The sequence below is a fragment of the Manihot esculenta genome, chromosome 1 (genome assembly GCF_001659605.2).
Source record: "Manihot esculenta cultivar AM560-2 chromosome 1, M.esculenta_v8, whole genome shotgun sequence".
In the NCBI taxonomy this organism is placed as follows: domain Eukaryota; kingdom Viridiplantae; phylum Streptophyta; class Magnoliopsida; order Malpighiales; family Euphorbiaceae; genus Manihot; species Manihot esculenta.
In genome coordinates, this window is record NC_035161.2 from 39,280,057 (window position 1) to 39,304,470 (window position 24,414).

A 24,414-nucleotide genomic window follows, 5' to 3' on the forward strand; every position below is an offset into this window, starting at 1 on the left:
TTTAATAAATATTAAAATCTTATTTAATATCCAAAATATAGCATGAAATTGTAGAATCCTGAAACGTTTTTTTTTTTTTTGAAAGTAAAATCCTGAAACTTATAATGTGAATAAAATCTGATAAATATTTTCCTCTTCCTGGTCCATGATAGATCTGGTTTTCTTCTGGGTCCCTTCTTGTTGGGCTCCCTGGTGGATCTCTCCATGTTCTTCCTGGTGAAGGGACCTGTAAAATAAGAAAGAATGGTCAGGGGCCTACCGGGTGTGCCCCGGCAGAGGCCCTCCGACGCTCAAGTCAGATTTTATGGCTCAGAGTAGTATATTTAGGCAAGGGTTACAGAAAGAATAAAAATGGTGTCCAGGAAGGAAAAGGAAGAAGAAGAGAGCCCCCTCTGCGTGGCTTCTACAGTGATATATATATCTGTCTCTCTGCCACAATGCTAGCTGTCTTCTGTCGCCTAGCTCCGTATGTACGGATGTGTCAGGCGCCTGCTCCAGGCGTAACAGCCATTAATTCTCCTCTGATACGTATGATTCTCCTCTGATACGCATGCGGAAGGACCTACCAGCGGGGCATCTTGGTCATTTTCCCCTTTCCGGGCTGGGTTGAATGGTAGGGCTGAAGTTGAGCCTGGTGAGGGCCTGATTACTGGGCCGAAAGGTTTGGGCCGGTTTGATTGAGGAGTCTAGGCGGAGTCCGGCCCTGTGACTGAGCGGGCTGGACCTGGCTCTCGAGGGGAATATTGAAGCCTTCGGATCATGGACTGTTTTCATGGGCCTGGCCTTTGGACCGGGATGAAGAAATCCAGCGATCATCAATTGCCCCTTTATCTCCTCAGCAGTTATTCCATGACTGGTGAGGGGATAAATCTTTAAACTCTATTCATGACCGTGTGGTCTGAGAACTGCTCTTGTCGAAAGTATCCCTTTCTTGCCTTTTTATTATTTTTGCCTGAGCGTTGGACTCTTGTGTATGTTTTTTGCCCCTGAGTATTTATGGGCTGTCTTCTTTCGAGCGTTTTGCGGGCTCTTTGTTGCTTGGACCTTTCTCTAGGTCAGCTGAGTTGGTTTAGTGTGAGCGGTCAATTCTCGAGGTCGTTGCCTCTCATGATTGCCCCTGATTCTCTGTTTGGCTTTGTATTTTGGTATGCAGTTTGCTTAGGAATCGCCTTGCCTTAATTCGGTCTGTCTTATCGGGTTTACCAGTACTGCGCTCGTTTTCTTGAGATCAGCATGATGCTTTGGTACTTTTGGCTGTTGTGTGAGATTAAAGTCTCTCTACCTGATGACTTGAGCTCCTTTGGGAGGTCGGAGTTTAGCTTTTTCATTTATGGTCCCGTGCCCCAATCTTTTATGTGAGATCAGAACTATGTTCTTTATGAGTTGTTTTTGCTTGTAGCACCGGATGATCTTGGGGATTCCGGCTACTTTTGCTCCGGGAGATCTTTGAGATCTTCGTCGGTCTTCTGCCTCAGTGAGGTCTTCTGCCTCAGTGAGGTCTTCTGCCTCAGTGAGGTCTTCTGCCTCATTGAGGTCTTCTGCCTCATTGAGGTCTTCTGCCTCGGTGAGGTCTTCTGCCTCGGTGAGGTCTTCTGCCTCATTGAGGTCTTCTGCCTCTTTGAGGTCTTCTGCCTCTTTTGAGGTCTTCTGCCTCATTGAGGTCTTCTGCCTCGGTGAGGTCTTCTACCCCGGTGAGGTCTTCTACCTCGGTGAGGTCTTCTGCCTCTTTGAGGTCTTCTGCCTCATTGAGGTCTTCTGCCTCAGTGAGGTCTTCTGCCTCTTTGAGGTCTTCTGCCTCATTGAGGTCTTCTGCCTCAGTGAGGTCTTCTACCTCATTGAGGTCTTCTGCCTCTTTGGGGTCTTCTGCCTCATTGAGGTCTTCTGCCTCATTGAGGTCTTCAGCCTCAGTGAGGTCTTCTTTTGTCAAGACCTTATTGAGGTCTTCTTTTGCTAGGACCTCAGTGAGGTCTTCTTTTGTCAAGACCTTATTGAGGTCTTCTCTTGTCAAGACCTCATTGAGGTCTTCTCTTGTCAAGACCTTATTGAGGTCTTCATTTGCTAGGACCTCAGTGAGGTCTTCCTTTGTCAAGACCTTATTGAGGTCTTCCTTTGTCAAGACCTTATTGAGGTCTTCCTTTGTCAAGACCTTATTGAGGTCTTCCTTTGTCAAGACCTCATTGAGGTCTTCTCTTGTCAAGACCTTATTGAGGTCTTCCTTTGCTAGGACCTCAGTGAGGTCTTCTTTTGTCAAGACCTTATTGAGGTCTTCCTTTGTCAAGACCTCATTGAGGTCTTCTCTTGCTAGGACCTCAGTGAGGTCTTCTTTTGTCAAGACCTTATTGAGGTTTTCCTTTGCTAGGACCTTAGTGAGGTCTTCTTTTGTCAAGACCTTATTGAGGTCTTCTCTTGTCAAGACCTCATTTAGGTCTTCTCTTGTCAAGACCTTATTGAGGTCTTCCTTTGCTAGGACCTCAGTGAGGTCTTCTTTTGTCAAGACCTTATTGAGGTCTTCCTTTGTCAAGACCTCATTGAGGTTTTCTCTTGTCAAGACCTCATTGAGGTCTTCTCTTGTCAAGACCTTATTGAGGTCTTCCTTTGCTAGGACCTCAGTGAGGTCTTCTTTTGTCAAGACCTTATTGAGGTCTTCCTTTGTCAAGACCTCATTGAGGTCTTCTCTTGTCAAGACCTTATTGAGGTCTTCCTTTGCTAGGACCTCAGTGAGGTCTTCTTTTGCTTGGACCTCAGTGAGGTCTTCTTTTGTCAAGACCTTATTGAGGTCTTCCTTTGTCAAGACCTCATTGAGGTCTTCTTTTGTCAAGACCTCATTGAGGTCTTCTTTTGCTAGGACCTCAGTGAGGTCTTCTTTTATCAAGACCTTATTGAGGTCTTCTTTTGCCAGGAGATCTTGGGGACCCTGGTCTTCATGCTCCGGGAGGTCTTTTAAGATCCTCACCGGCCGTTTTTATTTTATTTTCCCGGGAGTTCTAGGGGATCCCGGTCTTCTTTGTTTTCCCGGGAGTTCTAGGGGATCCCGGTCTTCATGCTCCGGGAGGTCTTTTAAGATCCTCACCGGCCGTTCCGGGGTGACCTCGGGGCCCCGCCGGCAGTTTTTTATTTTGTTTTCCCAGGAGTTCTAGGGGATCCCGGTCTTCTTTGTTTTCCCGGGAGTTCTAGGGGATCCCGGTCTTCATGCTCCGGGAGGCATCTTTAAGATCCTCACCGGCCGTTCCGGGGTGACCTCGGGGCCCCGCCGGCAGTTTTTTGTTTTGTTTTCCCGGGAGTTCTAGGGGATCCCGGTCTTCTTTGTTTTCCCGGGAGTTCTAGGGGATCCCGGTCTTCATGCTCCGGGAGGCATCTTTAAGATCCTCACCGGCCGTTCCGGGGTGACCTCGGGGCCCCGCCGACAATTTTTTGTTTTGTTTTCCCGGGAGTTCTAGGGGATCCCGGTCTTCATGCTCCGGGAGGCATCTTTAAGATCCTCGCCAGCCGTTCCGGGGTGACCTCGGGGCCCCGCCGGCAGTTTTTTGTTTTGTTTTCCCGGGAGTTCTAGGGGATCCCGGTCTTCATGCTCCGGGAGGCATCTTTAAGATTCTCGCCGGCCGTTCCGGGGTGACCTCGGGGCCCCGCCGGCAGTTTTTTGTGCCTTCTTGAGGTTTTTGCACAAGATTCAGGCTCATTGGCCTTACTGTCGCTTCGTCATCTCAGCTGGTTTTGTGCCTAACTGAGGTCTTGTTTATTTTTCTGAATTTTTCTGCAAAATAAGAACTTGCACAGAGCACATATAACGAGGATGCTCGTTATTTAATTCAATAATATTCATCAATAAATAATATGCCGCACGTGTCACTTAGTTTCATACTTCAGATGAATAATTTATAAAATACTATGCTTGAACATGTAAAATATTGTGAAAAGTGTAAGTATTATTTACACTGTATAATTCTGAAATCAATAATAACTGCAAAACTATAAAGTGAAGGTAGCATAAAAGACTCTTGATTTTGAGGTTTGTCTGGTGGTGATGATGATAAATAATTAATTGCTTGCAGTAGTTGTGGATCGTGCGTAAGCTAATAAATCATTTATGATGGCATTGTTGTAATATTTGTAAAGAATTTGGGTACTTACCTCCTAGTAATTAAGAGCCACGTCGACCACTTTTGTATGAGTTGCGTTGATATGTCACTTTACTGCAATTCCCTCAAACTCAATCTTGAAAAATTAATAATTTCGATATTTGGCCGACCTGCTGCAGTCCGAGCTCCTTTCGGTCTTGCTACTCCGACTGGCCGATTGACCTCCACATTTACATACGGACGAAATGTTAAATCATGATTCTTATTGGAATTCACAGCAATTTGCGGATAGAGCAAAGAAAATGCTGAAGAAAGTGATGTGCTTGATTTCTTCATCATTGGAAAGTGTGCGTTATTGGAATTCAAGAGTACCCTTATTGTTGTAAAATCCAGCCATTTGTCAACTCTCTTCAACATGTGCGCTAGGCATGCCCATACCAGATTTTTCCCTATATAAGCAATCCATGCTAAAGTTGTTAGACCGTCCGCAGCAGATTTCAAATGGCTTGAGAAATTCAGCCAATCCCACAAAATCAAGTTTCTGAGTTTGCTTAGCCTTAATGAGAAGCTCCTGCTGAACACTAAAAGCTTCTTGCGCAATCTTTGTAACCTCCAACACCTGTCCACCAATCTTCTCATCCGCAGCCAAAACCTTACCCAAGAACTGTCCTAATAGATCGTCAAATGCCACAATTGATGGATCGATGGTCACATCAGCTCCACTAAAGTCCGAAACTCCATGGTCCCTGAACGCCGACGTAGACAGCGCCTCTAGCCGCGCCACCGCCGATTCGAGCCTGTCAATTAGCTTCTCCTCCATGAAGCAAAGCGATATCTTGCCTACTTCCTTCCTCTGTATATAACTTGAGCTTTGTTTCCTTCCTTCTCTGTGGAAGCTTTCGATGGAGACAAAGAGCAGATCTGGGAGGACTGTTGCGCCGACCTCACTTGTTGGAGCTCGACCAGACCAGCGACTTCCTCCTCAGGTCGACGCGCCTGTGGCACCATCACGTTTGTCTATCCGGTCCATTTCTGCATCGCGCCGACCTCATGCATTTTGCCGTCTTCAAGCTGGCCAACACGTATAACCCGAATCTCTTCTTCAATTAGTTTGGGCATTTGATAATTTTGTATTGTCTCCCTGTCGCCCGATGCTTTCCATCTGTCTTGACATGCGAGTCCAACCTCAAACATGGCTCCGACCTTGACCACGAATCTAATTTTGAACATGGATCCGACCTCAACGAGCAATCTATCACTGTGGTCGTCGGATTTGCCGAGTTCCTTTCTGTCTTGCTAAACACAGCTCCGACCTCCTGCATTACGCGAACCACAGCCAAGAGCGGCAACTGGACGCGACGATCATTTTTATCCGACCTGAAATGTGAGCCCGATCTCAAACACGATTCCGACCTCGATCACATTCAAGCTCGTGCACGGGTCCGACCTCTTTCTTTTTTTTTATTATTATTATTACGGACGCCTCTTCTCTTTCTCTCGCCTTCCTTCTTCTTCTTTTTTTTATTTTTATATTTTTTTTACATATACAGCGGACCTCAGAATTTTTATACAGCGGACCTCAGAATTTCAACAATACATATATTCCTCACTCTTTTTTTTTTTTTACAGAAAATATTCACCAGACTTCAAAGAAAAAATCAGCCGTAATAAAATCTAATAAATATTAAAATAAATTATCTGAAAGATCATCAAAATATTCTTTAGCACAATGAACCTTTCTTTTCAGCTGGGTTATCTGCTCAAACTTTCGTACCTTATGTGGATCTCAATGGGTGAATCTGAAAACTTTTGAGATAGTAAAATCTCTTTCGTGGAGGGCACATTCCCGGCCAAGCTCGGCAAAGGGTTAAAAGGAATGGGTGGTTGGTTGTTTGGAGTTGTAGGACTGGAAAATAAGAACCGCTGCCCCTCTTGGGCAGAGCTCAAATTATTTGGAATGACGTTAAGGTTATTTTCTTGGTGGTTTGCCATTGTGGATCTCAGTGGGTTTTGAAAGTGAAAACTCCGGTGATGAAAAGATCTCCTTCGTTTCCCACAGACGGCGCCATTTGATAAATATTTTCCTCTTCCTGGTCCATGATAGATCTGGTTTTCTTCTGGGTCCCTTCTTGCTGGGCTCCCTGGTGGATCTCTCCATGTTCTTCCTGGTGAAGGGACCTGTAAAATAAGAAAGAATGGTCAGGGGCCTACCGGGTGTGCCCCGGCAGAGGCCCTCCGACGCTCAAGTCAGATTTTATGGCTCAGAGTAGTATATTTAGGCAAGGGTTACATAAAGAATAAAAATGGTGTCCAGGAAGGAAAAGGAAGAAGAAGAGAGCCCCCTCTGCGTGGCTTCTACCGTGATATATATATCTGTCTCTCTGCCACAATGCTAGCTGTCTTCTGTCGCCTAGCTCCGTATGTACGGATGTGTCAGGCGCCTGCTCCAGGCGTAACGGCCATTAATTCTCCTCTGATACGTATGATTCTCCTCTGATACGCATGCGGAAGGACCTACCAGCGGGGCATCTTGGTCATTTTCCCCTTTCCGGGCTGGGTTGAATGGTAGGGCTGAAGTTGAGCCTGGTGAGGGCCTGATTACTGGGCCGAAAGGTTTGGGCCGGTTTGATTGAGGAGTCTAGGCGGAGTCCGGCCCTGTGACTGAGCGGGCTGGACCTGGCTCTCGAGGGGAATATTGAAGCCTTCGGATCATGGACTGTTTTCATGGGCCTGGCCTTTGGACCGGGGTGAAGAAATCCAGCGATCATCAAAATCATTTTTACAATAATACATATTATATTTTTTAATATATGCTCAGTTTAGTTAATGGATATAAGACTATCATCTCATTTTATATTAACTCTACAACTATGAGCGAATTTTCTTATAAATTGATTTTATTTAATTTTTCATTTTTTATTATATTACTCTTTTAAAATACATTAATGATAATTCAATTAATTTTTTCATATCAATGAATTATTTTAAATCGAAAGACAATAGATAGATTATAAAATACTGTAAATAAAAAAAATTATTTGCATGAAAAAATAATTTTTTTCATTATTTTATAATTTAATTTAAAACTATAAATTATCTAAAATTATAAATTTTATTATAATTATATTAAGTTTAAAAACTTAAAATTAGGAGAATGTGTCTCGCTGGTGTGATTATATGATGTGAATTATTTTGTTATATTTATATATCACATGTATAAATATTATTTATTTATTTTGTAATTTAATCTAAAATTTTAAATATTTATATAATTCAATTTAAAATCTCTAATTTTATTAACTTTCACTATTAAATTTTTAATATCCTATTATTATACTTTTATTTATATATGTTTGGTGTAAAGAATTATAATAAATTTTTTTTTATTTTTTTAGTTTTAATTCTCTTAAATCTTTTAGGTTTTAATTGTATGTATTGTTAATACAATATATTTATTTATACTTTCAAGTATTGATTACAAGAGAAGATTAATAATATAATTATAAATAATAATATTATAATTTTATTTTTTATTGTATTAATTCAATTTTTTATAATAAATATAATCTAATAAAGTATTTAAATAATAAAAAATCAATAAATATAAGATCTATTATTAATTTTATTATAAGTATTGGCAAATAAAAATAAGTCAAAATTGTAATTTTTTATCAGGTCATACGGGATGAAGACAACTAAATCTATAGATTTTGAGTTAAACAACATCATTTTTTAAAATTTTGAATTAAATAATAAAATAACTAAAAATTTTAGACTTTTTTACTAATAGTGAAATATAAATATAATAAAATAATTTACCAAAATACACTCTTATCAATTCAATTTTTAAGTTTTGATATAATTATTGATGATCGATGGATTTCTTCACCCCGGTCTAAAATGCTAGGCCCACGAAAACAGTCCATGATCCGAAGGCTTCAATATTCCCCTCGAGAGTCAGGTCCAGCCCGCTCAGTCACAGGGCCGGACTCCGCCTAGACCCCTCAATCAAGCCGGCCCAAACCTCTCGGCCCAGTAATCAGGCCCTCACCAGGCTCAACTTCAGCCCTACCATTCAACCCAGCCCGGAAAGGGGAAAATGACCAAGATGCCCCGCTGGTAGGTCCTTCCGCATGCGTATCAGAGGAGAATTAATGGCCGTTACGCATGGAGCAGGCGCCTGACACATCCGTACATACGGAACTGAGCGGCAGAAGACAGCTAGCATTGTGGCAGAGAGACAGATATATATATCACGGTAAAGGCCACGCAAAAGGGGTCTCTCTCTTCTTCTTCCTTCTCCTTCCTGGACACCATTTTTATTCTTTCTGCAACTCTTGCCTAAATATACTACTCTGAGCCATAAAATCTGACTTGAGCGTCGGAGGGTCCCCACCGGGGCAACCCCGGTAGGCCCCTGACCATTCTTTCTTATTTTACAGGTCCTTTCACCAGGTAGAACATGGAGAGACCCATCAGGGAGCCCAACAAGAAGGGATCCAGAAGAAAACCAGATCTATCATGGACCAGGAAGAGGAATAGATTTATCAATTGGCGCCGTCTGTGGGAAACGAAAGAGATTTTACTATCTCTAAAGTTTCCAGATCCACCCATTGAGATCCACATAAAGAGTGAAAAATTGGGAATCTGCTGCTTTGAGTTCATGATAACAGTGACTTCATGCCTGGTGAACGGCGTCGGGACAGCCGGCGCAGGAAGGTGACGATCCAATGTCGCGTCCAGTCATGGGTGTCACCGGCGAAGCCCGAAGCCGTGCATTGTAACAGCAGAGAAAGCTCGGTCATCTTGAGGATGAGGAAGACAACTGTGGGAGGTCGCGGGATCCCTTGCGATGCCTTCAACTTCGTATGCGCCGGCGGCGGAAAAGAACGCCGGCGAAGCACAAAGGTTTTATTACGGCCGATTTTTTCTTTGAAGCCTGGTGAATATTTTCTGTAAAAGGAAAAAAGGGTGAGTAATTTATGTATTTGTTGAGATTCTGAGGTCGGCCGTGTATATATATATATATATATATATATATAAAAGAAAAGAAAAGAAAAGAAAAGAAAAGAAAAAAAAAAGAGAGTGGGAAAGGAATGCAATGTTTGGGGGAAGACAAACTTGAAAACAGCACTGGTGGAGTTAGATTCGTGATCCCCTTTTGTGATTTTTGGTGGCAGTCCGTTTGAAAGGGTGGGGATTTTACTGTGAGAGCTAAAATAATCAATTTTGAGGGAAAATTTTGTTGACTTGATCAAAGTATTGGGGTTTGTGAAGACGTTGCTCCCGATCTTCCAATGACCCAAAGCCATCGACGGTAGCTGGGGTATGGGATGCGTAGAATCTGCTGACAGAAAGAAGATGGGGCAGCTTCAGGGGAATGAGGAGTGGAAATAAGGAGGAAAAAGGGAATGAAGGGAATAAGCATCGAGAACAATCAAAGGACAATGAGACCGGCTCCAAATCAGAGCCGTTGGATGGTAAGACTGGGCAAAGCGAGCATTACGACCCTTCGTGGCTAGAGCTGGGAAATGAGGGTTAATTTTTGTGAGTGGATTTTGGTTATTTGATGGGAATTTGGAGATGAACAGTGGCACATGACGCAATATGCCACAGAAAAGGATGGCAATGAGAATGAGAAGAGCTGGGTTATAAAGGACATATGTCATTTGAAAAACAATTCATTCTGGTTCATTTTGGAAGTGGGTTTTCTTCACTCTGTCCACAAATTGCTGAGAATTCCAATAAGAAGTATGATTTGACATTTTGTCTGTATGTGAATATGAAAGTTCAAGTGGATGATACAAGTCTCCTTCTCTCCTGTCCCGTTTATTCCTTCTGTCCCTTCATTAAATGAGTTGGGGAAAATGGGTCGGTCAGCCGGTCGGAGCAGCATGACTGAAAGGAGCTCGGCCCTGTTGGCCAGCTTGAAGACGGGTGCAAGTCTCGAACTTGGATTTACTGGAGCAGGACGACCGATTGAGCAGGTCGGCCAAATACCAAAATTAACAATTTTTCAAGATTGAGTTTGATGGGATTGGAGCAAAGTGACGCGCCCACACAATCCATGCAAAAGTGGTCGACGTGGCTCTTGATCACTGGGAGGTAAGTACCCAAATCCCTTATAAATATTACAACAATGCAATTATAAATGATTTTCTAAAATTAGCTTATGCACGATCCACAACTACTGCAAGCAATTAATTATTTATCATCATCACCACCAGACAAACCTCAAAATCAAGAGTCTTTTACGTTACCTTCATTTATTGTTTTGCAGTTATTATCAATTACAGAATTATAAAGTGTAAATAATACTTATACTATTCACAATATTTTACATGTTCAAGCGTGGTATTTTATAAATTGTTCATCTGAAGTATGAAACTAAAAGACATGTGTGACATATTATTGATGAATATTATTGAATTAACAACGAGCATCCTCGTTATATACGCCCTGTGTAAGCTCTTATTTTGCAGAAAGAATTCTGAATCATGCCCAAGACCTCAGTTAGGCACAAAACCAGCTGAGATGACGAAGCGACAGTAAGGCCAATGAGCCTGAATCCCATGCAAGGCTAAAGAGCCTGGAAGCGACAGTAAGGCCAAAGAGCCCGAATCTTATGAAAAACCTCAAGAAGGTACAAGGCCGGCGGATCTCAAAGATCTCCTGGAGCAAAAACAACCGGCGAGGCCCCGAGGTCATCCCGGAAACACAAAAATGACCAGGATCCCGTAAGATCTCCTGGAGCAAAAAACAACCGGCGAGGCCCCGAGGTCATCCCGGAAATACAAAAATGACCAGGATCCCGTAAGATCACCTGGAGCAAAAACAACCGGCGAGGCCCCGAGGTCATCCCGAAAATACAAAAATGACCAGGATCCCGTAAGATCTCCTGGAGCAAAAAACAGCCGGCGAGGCCCCGAGGTCATCCCGGAAACACAAAAATGACCAGGATCCCGTAAGATCTCCTGGAGCAAAAACAGCCGGCGAGGCCCCGAGGTCGTCCCGGAAATACAAAGAAGACCGGGATCCCCTAGAACTCCCGGAAAAACAAAATAAAAACGGCCGGTGAGGATCTTAAAAGACCTCCCGGAGCATGAAGACCGGGATCCCCTAGAACTCCCGGGAAAATAAAATAAAAACGGCCGGTGAGGATCTTAAAAGACCTCCCGGAGCATGAAGACCAGGGTCCCCAAGATCTCCTGGCAAAAGAAGACCTCACTGAGGTCCTGGCATAAGAAGACCTCAATGAGGTCCTGGCATGAGAAGACCTCACTGAGGTCTTGGCATAAGAAGACCTCAATGAGGTCCTGGCATGAGAAGACCTCAATAAGGTCCTGCCAAAAGAAGACCTCACTGAGGTCCTGGCATAAGAAGACCTCAATGAGGTCCTGGCATGAGAAGACCTCAATAAGGTCCTGCCAAAAGAAGACCTCACTGAGGTCCTGGCATAAGAAAACCTCAATGAGGTCCTGGAATGAGAAGACCACACTGAGGTCCTGGCATGAGAAGACCTCAATGAGGTCCTGCCAAAAGAAGACCTCACAGAGGCAGAAGACCTCAATGAGGCAGAAGACCTCACTGAGAGGTAGAAGACCTCAATGAGGCATAAGACCTCACGGAGGCAGAAGACCTCAATGAGGCATAAGACCTCACGGAGGCAGAAGACCTCAATGAGGCAGAAGACCTCAATGAGGCAGAAGACCTCACTGAGGCAGAAGACCTCACTGAGGCAGAAGACCTCAATGAGGCAGAAGACCTCAATGAGGCAGAAGACCTCACTGAGAGGTAGAAGACCTCAATGAGGCAGAAGACCTCAATGAGGCAGAAGACCTCAATGAGGCAGAAGACCTCAATGGGGCAGAAGACCTCACCGAGAGGTAGAAGACCTCAATGAGGCAAAAGACCTCAATGAGGCAGAAGACCTCACAGAGGCAGAAGACCTCAATGAGGCAGAAGACCTCAATGAGGCAGAAGACCTCGATGAGGCAGAAGACCTCATTGAGAGGTAGAAGACCTCAATGAGGCAGAAGACCTCAATGAGGCAGAAGACCTCAATGAGGCAGAAGACCTCACAGAGGCAGAAGACCTCAATGAGGCAGAAGACCTCAATGAGGCAGAAGACCTCACCGAGAGGTAGAAGACCTCAATGAGGCAAAAGACCTCAATGAGGTAGAAGACCTCACAGAGGCAGAAGACCTCAATGAGGCAGAAGACCTCAATGAGGCAGAAGACCTCACGGAGGCAGAAGACCTCAATGAGGCAGAAGACCTCAATGAGGCAGAAGACCTCAATGAGGCAGAAGACCTCACTGAGAGGTAAAAGACCGCAATGAGGCAGAAGACCTCAATGAGGCAGAAGACCTCACAGAGGCAGAAGACCTCAATGAGGCAGAAGACCTCACTGAGAGGTAGAAGACCTCACTGAGGCAGAAGACCTCAATGAGGCAGAAGACCTCACTGAGAGGTAGAAGACCTCAATGAGGCAGAAGACCTCAATGAGGCAGAAGACCTCACTGAGAGGTAGAAGACCTCAATGAGGCAGAAGACCTCACGGAGGCAGAAGACCTCAATGAGGCAGAAGACCTCACCGAGAGGTAGAAGACCTCAATGAGGCAGAAGACCTCAATGAGGCAGAAGACCTCACTGAGGCAGAAGACCTCAAAAAGGCAGAAGACCTCAAAGAGGCAGAAGACCTCAAAGAGGCAGAAGACCTCAAAGAGGCAGAAGACCTCACTCTGAGGTAGAAGACCTCAAAGAGGCAGAAGACCTCAATGAGGCAGAAGACCTCACTGAGGCAGAAGACTTCATTGAGAGGTAGAAGACCTCACTGAGGTAGAAGACCGGCGAAGATCTCAAAGATCTCCCGGAGCAAAAATAGCCGGAATCCCCAAGATCATCCGGTGCTACAAGCAAAAACAACTCATAAGAATATAGTTTCGATCTCACATAAAATATTGGGGCACGGGACCATAAATGAAAAGCTAAACTCCGACCTCCCAAAGGACCTCGAGTCATCAGGTAGAGAGACTTTGATCTCACACAACAGCCAAAAGTACCAAAGGATCATGCCGATCTCAAGAAAATGAGCGCAGTACTGGTAAACCCAATAGGCAGACCGAATTAAGGCAAGGTGATTCCTAAAGCAAACTGCATACCAAAATACAGAGCCAAACAGAGAATCAGGGGCAATCATAAGAGGCAACGACCTCGAGAATTGACCGCTCACACTAAACCAACTCAGCTGACCTAGAGAAAGGTCCAGGCAACAAAGAGCCCGCAAAACGCTCGAAAGAAGACAACCCATAAATACTCATGGGCAAAAAACATACACAAGAGTCCAACGCTCAGGCAAAAATAATAAAAAGGCAGGAAAGGGATACTTTCGACATGAGCAGTTCTCAGACCACACGGTCATGAATAGAGTTTAAAGATTTATCCCCTCACCAGTCATGGAATAACTGCTGAGGAGATAAAGGGGCAATTGATGATCGATGGATTTCTTCACCCCGGTCTAAAAGGCCAGGCCCACGAAAACAGTCCATGATCCGAAGGCTTCAATATTCCCCTCGAGAGTCAGGTCCAGCCCGCTCAGTCACAGGGCCGGACTCCGCCTAGACCCCTCAATCAAGCCGGCCCAAACCTCTCGGCCCAGTAATCAGGCCCTCACCAGGCTCAACTTCAGCCCTACCATTCAACCCAGCCCGGAAAGGGGAAAATGACCAAGATGCCTCGCTGGTAGGTCCTTCCGCATGCGTATCAGAGGAGAATTAATGGCCGTTACGCTTGGAGCAGGCGCCTGACACATCCGTACATACGGAGCTGAGCGGCAGAAGACAGCTAGCATTGTGGCAGAGAGACAGATATATATATCACGGTAAAGGCCACGCAAAAGGGGGGTCTCTCTCTTCTTCTTCCTTCTCCTTCCTGGACACCATTTTTATTCTTTCTGCAACTCTTGCCTAAATATACTACTCTGAGCCATAAAATCTGACTTGAGCGTCGGAGGGTCCCCACCGGGGCAACTCCGGTAGGCTCCTGACCATTCTTTCTTATTTTACAGGTCCTTTCACCAGGTAGAACATGGAGAGACCCATCAGGGAGCCCAGCAAGAAGGGATCCAGAAGAAAACCAGATCTATCATGGACCAGGAAGAGGAATAGATTTATCAATTATAATAAAATTTATAATTTTGGATAATTTTATCAAATTTTGAATAAATTATAAAATAGTAAAAAAATTTAAATTTTTTTATGAATAAACCTAAATAATAATTAGATTAGTTATTGTATTTATTATTCATTCGTTCCCATAATTTTTTTCACTTTTTTTTTTACATAAAAATATAATTTTTTATTAACTTTTCAATTATATCTATTTTAAATAAATAAAATTTTATTAAATATTAAGAGATATTTTGAAAGATTTTTTAGAAATAAAATAAAATTAAATAAAATTATAATAATTAATTTATATATTATTATAGTATAAAAAACAATAATAATTTTAGAATAATTAAAAAAATATAAACAAAAATTATAGAACGGATTATAAAATAAAAAGTTATGTATATATATATAAAATAATTATATTTTAGAATATATATATTTATAAATTAATTATTATAATTTTATTTTATTTTTAAGAGACTTTCTAAAATATTTTTTAATATTTAATAAAATTTAAAAGATAGATATAATTTAAAAATTAATAAAAAATTTATATTTTTTAATATATATAAAAAAAATAAAGTGAATAAACAGAATGAGTATTATTTATTTTATATACTAACTATAAACAATAGTTGTTAGTTGTGTCTAATATAGAAGCTCTAAATTATACTATATAAAATATTAATTTTTTAAATATTAATTTGGGGACATTCTTTTACAGGATTGAGCAGCCTAAACCTTCTCTCTATATATATCACTGTTTTCTTAATACGGAGAGTTGAGATATCTTTGTGTACACTGGTATCTAAAATTGAGCCGCAAATATTATTATTTGATTTAAAATATTGTTTGTGAAAAATAAAAATATTAATATTTAAAAGTATTTATTTTAAGTAATTTTTATTTAACGATATTTAGCACATACAAAAAATTATTAACATAAATTATTTTTCTAATAAAAAATAAAATAAAATTATTTTATAGATTTTAAACATGTTGTTAATACTATTATATATAAAATTATTAACTTTTATTTATTATATTACAATAAAAAATGAAAAATTAAGTTATTTAACAAATTTTAAATAAAATATTTTATACTAAAAATATCATTCGCGGGAAATATTTTTTTATAAGAAAGTTATTTCCGCAAACATGGTACTTAATTTACTCAATTAACTTGTATGGTTAAGATTAGGTCAATTGATTTTAAAATATCTGCTTTTTTATATTTTTAGTTAAAATTTTTTATTTTAATTTTTAAATTTATATTATAATTATAGTAATTTTTAAATAGATTTAAATTAATTTATATGATATACTATATATAATTATTTTTATCACATAAATAATTTGATTAATTAAAATTAAATTTTAATTATAATTTTAAACTTTCAATTATATAAAATTTTTAAATTAAGCATTAAAATATTTAATATTTTTTGAAATAGGAAATATTTAATACTTAAATAATAATCTTAATTAAAAATTTTAAATAATTTTAATATCTCCATCAAAATTTTATTTTAAATTAATTAAATTATTTATATAATAAAAATAATTACATGTAAAATAATTTAAATATAATCAAAATTAATTTTAAAAAATGGTTATAATTATAACAAAAATTAAAAATTATAATTTTTTTATATAAAATTAAAAATTTTAAATAAAATCATAAATTTTATGATATTTTAAAGCCATTACACGTTTTTTTAAACTACTTATTATATTAATAAAATTTCATTAAACAAAAAAGTATATAATCCCAAACAGAGAGACGATTATATCTGATAGATTTTTTAGCCAGAGTATGAGCAGTTAGAATAGTATTACGATAAATCCATCTAACAGAAATATCAGTTCTAGAGTCTAATAAATATTTTACAATCATTCAAAATCAAACCCCTACATAAGATAATTTGACAAAAATGCTTCTCAAGTGTCTGTCTAAACCCTTACATAAGATAATTTGGCAACAATGCTACTCAAATGTCTGTCTAAACCCCTGCATAAGATAATTTGGCGAAGATGCCCCTCATTTTTTCTCATCTCTCGAGTATAAATCATTAAAGTCTCTCGAACAAAACCACAGAAAAGAGTTTCTACGAGATAAAATTCGAATAAAGTTCCAAAACTGATATCGTCGTTACGATTCTGAAAACCCATAATAACTAGTAAATATCCATTGAACATTTCCTTTCGAAACAACTGAATAAATAAAATTTGAAGAAAAGCCAACCACAGAAACAGACCAACGACTCTTCCATATTAACGAAAGAGGCATTCTCCCAATCATTATCTATTGACTGAGAATCTGTAATACCCAGCTCGAGTCCGGCATCGGAATTCGACTTTCCGATGGAGTTTCGGATGCTGGAAGACTCTAGAAGGGTTAGATTGATGTTTTTCTATAATGTTTTGGTATGTTTCATAGTTTTAAAGCATAAAGAAATGAGTTTTTGAATGAAATGAACCAAGGCAGAAAAGCCAGGTTCGGCCGCCGAAGTTGAGGTTCGGCCGCCGAACATGCATGGCTTTCGGTTTCACGTGTGGCCGCCGAAGGTGGTCTGGCCAGCCACCTATAAATGGCCCTCAGTCGGTTGAAAGGATAACCATCACCGTTTTCTTTCACTTTCTGAGGTGAGACCCTGTCCTTTGTGAGTATTTCTTCATGTTTTCAGTAAATCATGCAAAGATTTGATGAGTTTTATGGTCTCTGAACCACCAGGTCAGCTGGAAGGCATCTACCCTCTATGAACACTGGACTGAAACGACAGACTGACACTGCCACTGATGGGTCACATTTAGGTCCACTGACCCATATAGGATACTCTAACTCAGAACTGATCAAACCCAACCTCTCTATGGCTCTCGAAGCAATAAAGGAATGAGAAGCACCGGGGTCCATCAAAGCATACACATCTGAACACCCAATGATGAGATTACCTGACACCACTGTGTTCGACGTGTTAGCCTCCTCCTGTGTCACAGTGAAAATCCGTGCTGGGGCTACCGAATTTCCACCTCGGGAACCTGCTGCTGAAGTAGAGGCTGCCCCTCTCCCTCTACCTCTGCCACTACTCTGAGGCATGACTAGAGCTGCTGGCTGTACAACTGGCTGTACCACACTGCCTGAACTCATCTGCTGGGATGGTGCAAAAGTCACCTGAGGACAATCCCGAGCAATATGCCCTTCCTGTCCACATCTAAAACAAGCTGTAGATCCCAACCGACAAGCTTCTCCATGTGGTCTTCCGCATCTTCTGCATCCTGGAGCTGTGCCAGAGCTTGAGCCACTACCTATTCCCAGACCTGACTTGACTTTACTCCAGAACTTACTCTTTGTTCCTTTTGCTCTATCCCATCTCTTGCTACCTGAAGTGCCTGCACTGGGGGCCTTAGAACCCGAAGCCTGTGCCTTTGACTGTTTCTGAATATTGACACTAGCTTCCATTTTCCTGGCTGCGTCCACTATCGTGTGGAAACTCTCCTTTTCTGCTGGAAGAATCAAGGAAGAATACCTGGGATGCAGTCTCATCGTATATCTCCTTGCCTTCTTCTGATCAGTATCATAAGCTTGACCCACGTACTGAAGCAAATCCAGGAACTTATCTGTGAATTCATCAACACTCATTTCATCTGTCTGTCTCAACTGTTCAAACTCTATTACCTTCATCTCCCTGGAACTGTCAGGAAAAGCCCACCTGCAAATTCATTGGCGAACTCTCCCCATGACATATTGGTCATCCTGGGTTCCACATAGTTCTTGAACCATTCTCTGGCCTTCTTGCATTTCAGTGTAAACCCTGCCATCTCAATGGCTCTACTATCATCAGCTCCCAATTCACTGGTTATCATCCTAACTGATCTGAGGTATTCAAATGGATCATCTCCCGTGTTATATTTAGGAGCATCCAATTTCAAGTACTCCGTCATTTGCACTTTACCTCTAGATGAGCTAGGTTGATGTCTGTCAACAACAGGGGCTACTGGTTCTGGTGGTGGTGGTACTGGGTCATTTAGCTCTGGGTGTGCTGCACTTGGATGGGTAGTGGAGGGTGGATACATAGGATATGGTGGATAATAAGGATCTCAGATCTATTCTAGAGAAACAACCTGCTCCAGCTAGCTGGTCAAATAGATCATCAATCCTAGGTAGAGGATACCTATTATTGGTAGTGACCTTGTTCAACTGTCTGTAGTCGATACAAAGTCTGAGGGATCCATCCTTCTTTCTGACAAAGAGCACTGGAGCACCCCAAGGTGAGGTACTAGGGCGGATGAAACCCTTATCTACCAAATCTTGCAACTGTTCTTTCAACTCTTTTAACTCTGCTGGTGCCATCCTGTAGGGAGGAATAGAGATAGGTCTGGTATCAGGCAGCAATTCTATTTCAAACTCTATCTCCCTACCAGGTGGTAGTCCTGGAAGTTCATCTGGGAACACATCTAGAAACTCTCGGACTACTGGTACTGTGGCTGGTTCCCTAACCTGACTGTCTAGCTCTCTCACATGAGCTAGAAACCCCTAACAACCCCTCCTAAGCATACGACGAGCCTGAAGGGCTGAAATCAAACCTCTGGGTGTACCTCTCCTGTCTCCTCTGAAGACACACTCTGACCCATCCTGGTCTCTGAGCCTAACTATCTTCTCTCTACTGTCCAAAGTAGCACTATATGCAGATAGCCAATCCATCCCTAGAATGACATCAAAATCTGATAGGTGAGATCTGTAAAAATCTCCACCTCAGGCTCACACAAACTGTCGTAGCATAGAAACATGAAATACCGGGTGAATTCTCTCCATAGAAGCAGGTAAATCCAGCTTATACGACACATTTCCGATCCTCTGCAAGATCTCAAAGGGTCCAATGTAGCGTGGAGCTAACTTACCTTTCTTTCCAAAATGAACCACTCCTTTCATTGGAGACACTAGCACATAAACATCACATAACAATAAGGCACATGCATCACTCATGGCATTAACCAGATGGACGCAACACCCTATACTAGTGGACATAATTTCCTATTGTGCTTGACCACCTCTAGCCTCTATTGTAACAGCCCGGAAACCGATACCCCTCTGTAACGGCTCCAAACTGCTCGGCGCTAGGATCCAGATCGGCTTAAGGCCGCCTAGACCCGTAGCAAGCCTGCTACTGAACTCTGGGTACCTGCTCAATCCCATACATGAGCCAACTAAACACTAGCTTTGAAAACCTTTTCTGTAAAACTACCAGGCTTAACCTTAAAATCACAGCCTTCAAGGCTGACACCAGTGAGAGAGCTTCCAACACCCTCCATGGCCGGTCAAAGGGGCTTAAATAGGTGGCCAACCGCCTTTCCTTCGGCTGCCGAAACTGCATGCAAAATCATGCAACATTCGGCGGCCTAACGTGAAGTTTAGGAAGCCGAACCTATAGCACTTTCGGCAGCCGAACATTACCTTCGGCGGCCGAACCTGCATTCTGCCTCCTTGGTCTTTTCTCTTCAAAACTCATTCCCTTTCCTTTCAAAACCATAAAACATGGAAAAACATGGTAGAAAACCTTGGAGAACACTGCAGTTTACCCTTGCAATACCCCTCCAAAACGAATCCGACATCCGAGATTCCACCGGACGGTAGGAATTCCGATGCCTGCACGAGCCGGGTATTACATCTATGAGCCCGACACTGTCTCTATAGGTCCGATCATGTGAACCTAGGGCTCTGATACCAATCTGTAACGACCCCAAAATGGACCGTCACCGGCGCTAGGATTCAGGTCGGCTTAAGGCCGCCAGAACCCGTAGCAAGCCTGCTATACTCTCTGTGTACCTGTAACGCTCATACATGATCATACATTTTCTGTGAAAATAAAAACTCTTTTCTGAACCAAGGCTTAACCTGTGCATGCACTATCTCTGTACTCTGTACTCTGTACTCTGTACCCCTGACTAGAGCTTGCTCTAGATGGGTTCACGCATACCTGTTAAGCCTGGTTGTTCACATACAGTAAAACATATATACATATACTGATCATGTATAGAACAAACATCACTAAGTCAAGCACATTTCTAACTGTATACACAACTATTACATCTCTTTAATATTACATGTCCACTCTAAGCTATTACACGTCTCTTTACTCTTTCTGTACTCAGTAGATCTCCTCTGTATACTGTACACTGAACCTGCAAAACTGGGGTTAAGGGAGTGGGATGAGCTCTATAGCCCAGTGAGTAGAACAGTAAAACAAGTCATTAACACATGCTCTTATGAAATGCATCAAACCACAGATAATCCACATCAAGGGTAAACCTGTCACCACATAGCCCCGGTAACTCTGTGCCAGGGCGTAGAATCAAGCACCTGGTCTTCCAGAGATAGTGCATGCACAGGTTAAGCCTTGGTTCAGAAAAGAGTTTTTATTTTCACAGAAAATGTATGATCATGTATGAGCGTTACAGGTACACAGAGAGTATAGTAGGTGTAATACCCGGCTCGCATCCGGCCTCGGAATTCCTGTAGTCTGGTGGAATCTCGGGTGTCGGAACCCTCGAGAAGGGTAATACATATGTTTTCTTATGTATTTTGACTTGTTTTAAGGTTTTCAATATAAAGGAAAATGAGTTTTTGAAAGAAAAGAGCCAAGGGAGAAAATGGCAAGTTCGGCCACCGAAGGTGACTTTCGGCCGCCGAACCTTGCATGGTTTCGGATTCACGTTTGGCCGCCGAAGGTGGTCTGGCCAGCCACCTATAAAAGGGCGCCAAGTCGGTGGAAGGATGATATTTTGCTTCCATCGTCAGCTAGAGGTGAGTCCAACACCCTCCCTAGTTGACTTTCATGATCTTGCCCAATCTTGTAAGGTTTTGAAGAGTTTTCATGTGTTTTTGAAGGTTTTGAGAGTTTTGAGCAAAAGAACCAAGTTTTGAAGTTTGGAGAGTTGTGAGGAGATTTCTCCATATCTCCACGTTAGGATCACTTGATCTCTTGTTGGGAAGAGGTAAGTCAAGATCCAGAACCTCTTTTACTGATTTTTGAAGGTTTTATGGGAGTTGTATGGATAGTATGCATGAATAGGGTTTTGGTTGCGGTTTTACCTGATTTTGTGTTTAAGCCTGTTTAAGAGTTGGTTGATATGTTTCTTGGGGGTATAAGTGAGTTTTAGGCCCTTTTATGCATGTTTTATGGTAGGTACTAGTTGAGAGTAGTTGATATGCATGTTGGGTCAGTTTGGGGGAAAGGTTTGCATGAAACAGAGCAGGGTTCTGCCCAACGGGCAAAACCAGGTTCGGCCGCCGAAGGAAGGTTCGGCCGTCGAACCCCTTATGGAGGCAGTTTCGGCTGCCAAAGCTTGCCCCCGAAAGCTAGGCTTTCGGTTTAGAAAGCGACTTTCGGCCGCCGAAAGAGGGCGTTCGGCCACCGAAAGTGTGTGAGTTTCGTCTCTGGATGAGACCTTCGGCCGCCGAAGGTGCCGCCGAACATGCATGAGTTTCATCTCTGGAGAGGGGTTTCGGCCGCCGAACCTGCCGCCGAAAGTGCCCTGTCCAGCTTTCTTTTGCATGTTTTATGTGATTGTTTGGGGATCTTTTAGAGGGTTTTTGGGGAGTTTCTTAGAGCAGTTCTTGAGTTAGTTTGGTCCCTCATTTGAGTCCACCTGTGTAGGTACGGACCAGAGGAACCCCAGAGAGCAGCAGTGAGCACTGCTTCAGAACCTGCAGAGTTAGTACAGAGTCAGCCAGAGGTGAGCGGAACTTCTCTTTTCAGAACTAAACTGCTTTGAGCATATGTCATGCATCATAAAATTATAGTAGGATGTTTGCATTAGTTTCACGAAGATGATGCATTGCATAATACGATGTGTATGAGGCTGTGGATAGACCAAGGTGACTCCAATAGCCCAAGCTCTGTTATAAGACCTGGCCGGGCCAGGCAGCCATCTGTAGGTAAGACCTGACGAGATCAGGCAGCAGAGATAGTAAGACCTGGCTGGGCCAGGCAGGCAGAGTTGTAAGACCTGGCCGGGCCAGGCAGATTGAGATTGTAAGACCTGGCTAGGCCAGGCATCCTTTCAGTGGGATTTTTGGTGGTTATGTCTATCCCTGAGATGATGTGATGTAGTGCATTCCATGAGATCATGTTTTCCAATTACGGTTTATCGTTCTGCTCATTGGGCTTGTATAGCTCATCCCTCTCCCCTATTCCCCCAGGTGTGCAGGTTCAGAGTCCAGAGGGAGTCCAGCAGGGTTTGCAAGAAGAAGAGTTATGTAAGCGCTAGTGTGGACATGTACATGTAAAGAGATAATGTATAGTGTGTAGCTTTGTGCTTGACTGATAAGAGTTGTAATCCCCTTTTGGTATACACATGATCAGGTTATGTATGTTTTCTTTTATTGTAATGAATATGAGAAAACCAGGCTTAACATTATGAGTTGGTAGATCAGAAATAGTGCATGCACAGGTTAAGCCCTGGAGGAAAGAAAAGTTTTAATGGTTTGACAGAAAATGTATGATCATGTATGGAATTTCACAGGTACACAGACAGTATAGCAGGCTTACTACGGGTCCCGGCGACCTTAAGTCGATCTGGATCCTAGTGTCGATAGCAGTTCGGTTTCCGGGCTGTTACAGATTGGTATCAGAGCCCTAGGTTCACATGGTCGGACCTATAGAGATAGAGTTGGGCCTAGATAGATGCTAGTGGGTCAAGCACAATAGGCAAACATGTCCACTAGGATAGGATTGTAATACCTGGCTTGAGTCCGGCATCGGAATTCCTGTAGTCCGGTGGAATCTCGGGTGTCGAAATCCTCGAGAAGGGTAATACCTATGTTTTCATGTGTGTTTTCAGAGTTTTGAATGTGTTAAATTGTTAACGGAAAAGAGTTTTTGAATGAAAAGCAATAAGGGAGAAATGCTAATGTTCGGCTGCCGAAGGTCACTTTCGGCCGCCGAACCTTGCATGGTTTCGGAGTCACGTTCGGCTGCCGAAGGTGGTCTGGCCAGCCACCTATAAAAGGGCCAAAGGTCGGTGAGAGGAGGGTATTTTCTCCTCCACTTGCAGCCAAAGGTGAGCCAAAACCTTCTCACGTTGACTTTGATGAGTTTTTAGTTTTCCTTCAAATCGTTCAAAGTTTTGAAGGTTTTTATGTTTGTTTTGAAGGTTTTAAGCAAAAGAGCAAAGTTTGGAAGTTTGGAGCTTTGGAAGCTTGGTTCTTCATAACTCCACGTTGGGATCGTCTAATCTCTTGTTTGGAAGAGGTAAGAGAAGATCCTGACCTTCCTTTCTTGATTTTGGAAGGTTTTATGAAGTTTGTATGGGTAGTATGCATGTTTAGGTTTAGGTGAGGTGTTTGATGATCTTTGAGTTGCAGCATGTTTAAGTGTTGTTAGCTATGTTTGTTTGGGGTTTTAGGATAGTTTGAGACCCCTTTGTGCATATCTATGTGTATATGCTAGTTGGGAGTAGTTGATATGCATGTTGTAGGTTTTTGGGCAAAGTTTACATGAAACAGAGAAGGGTTCTGCCCTTCGGGCAAAACCAGGTTCGGCCGCCGAACCCCTTGTGGAGGCAGTTTCGGCTGCCAAAGGTTGCCCCCGAAAGCTAGGCTTTCGGTTTAGAAAGGGACTTTCGGCCGCCGAAAGAGGGAGTTCGGCCGCCGAAAGTGTGTGAGTTTCGTCTCTGGACGAGACCTTCGGCCGCCGAAGGTGCCGTCGAACATGTATGAGTTTCGTCTCTGGAGAGGGGTTTCGGCCGCCGAAAGTGCCTTGTCCAGCCTTCCTTTGCATGTTTTATGTGATTGTTTTAGGATCTTTTAGAGGGTTTTTGGGGGAGTTTGCAGAGATGTTCTTGAGTTAGTTTGGTCCCTCATTTGAGTCCACCTGTGTAGGTACGGACCAGAGAAATCAGGGAGGTCAGCAGTGAGTCCAGTGTCAGAACCTGCAGAGTCAGTTCAGAGAAAGCCAGAGGTGAGTGGAACTTAACTTAATGTTTTAATATGAGACCTGAATATTTTATCATGCTTCATGCATCATGAATATACGATAGGGTGAGTGCATTAGTGTACACGAATATGACGCATTGCATCTATCCTTGTACTTGGCATGGCTCCTTGTACATTGCTTCTATGAGATGGCACGGACTTCGTGAGGATTCATTAGCCCTCAGAGGAAA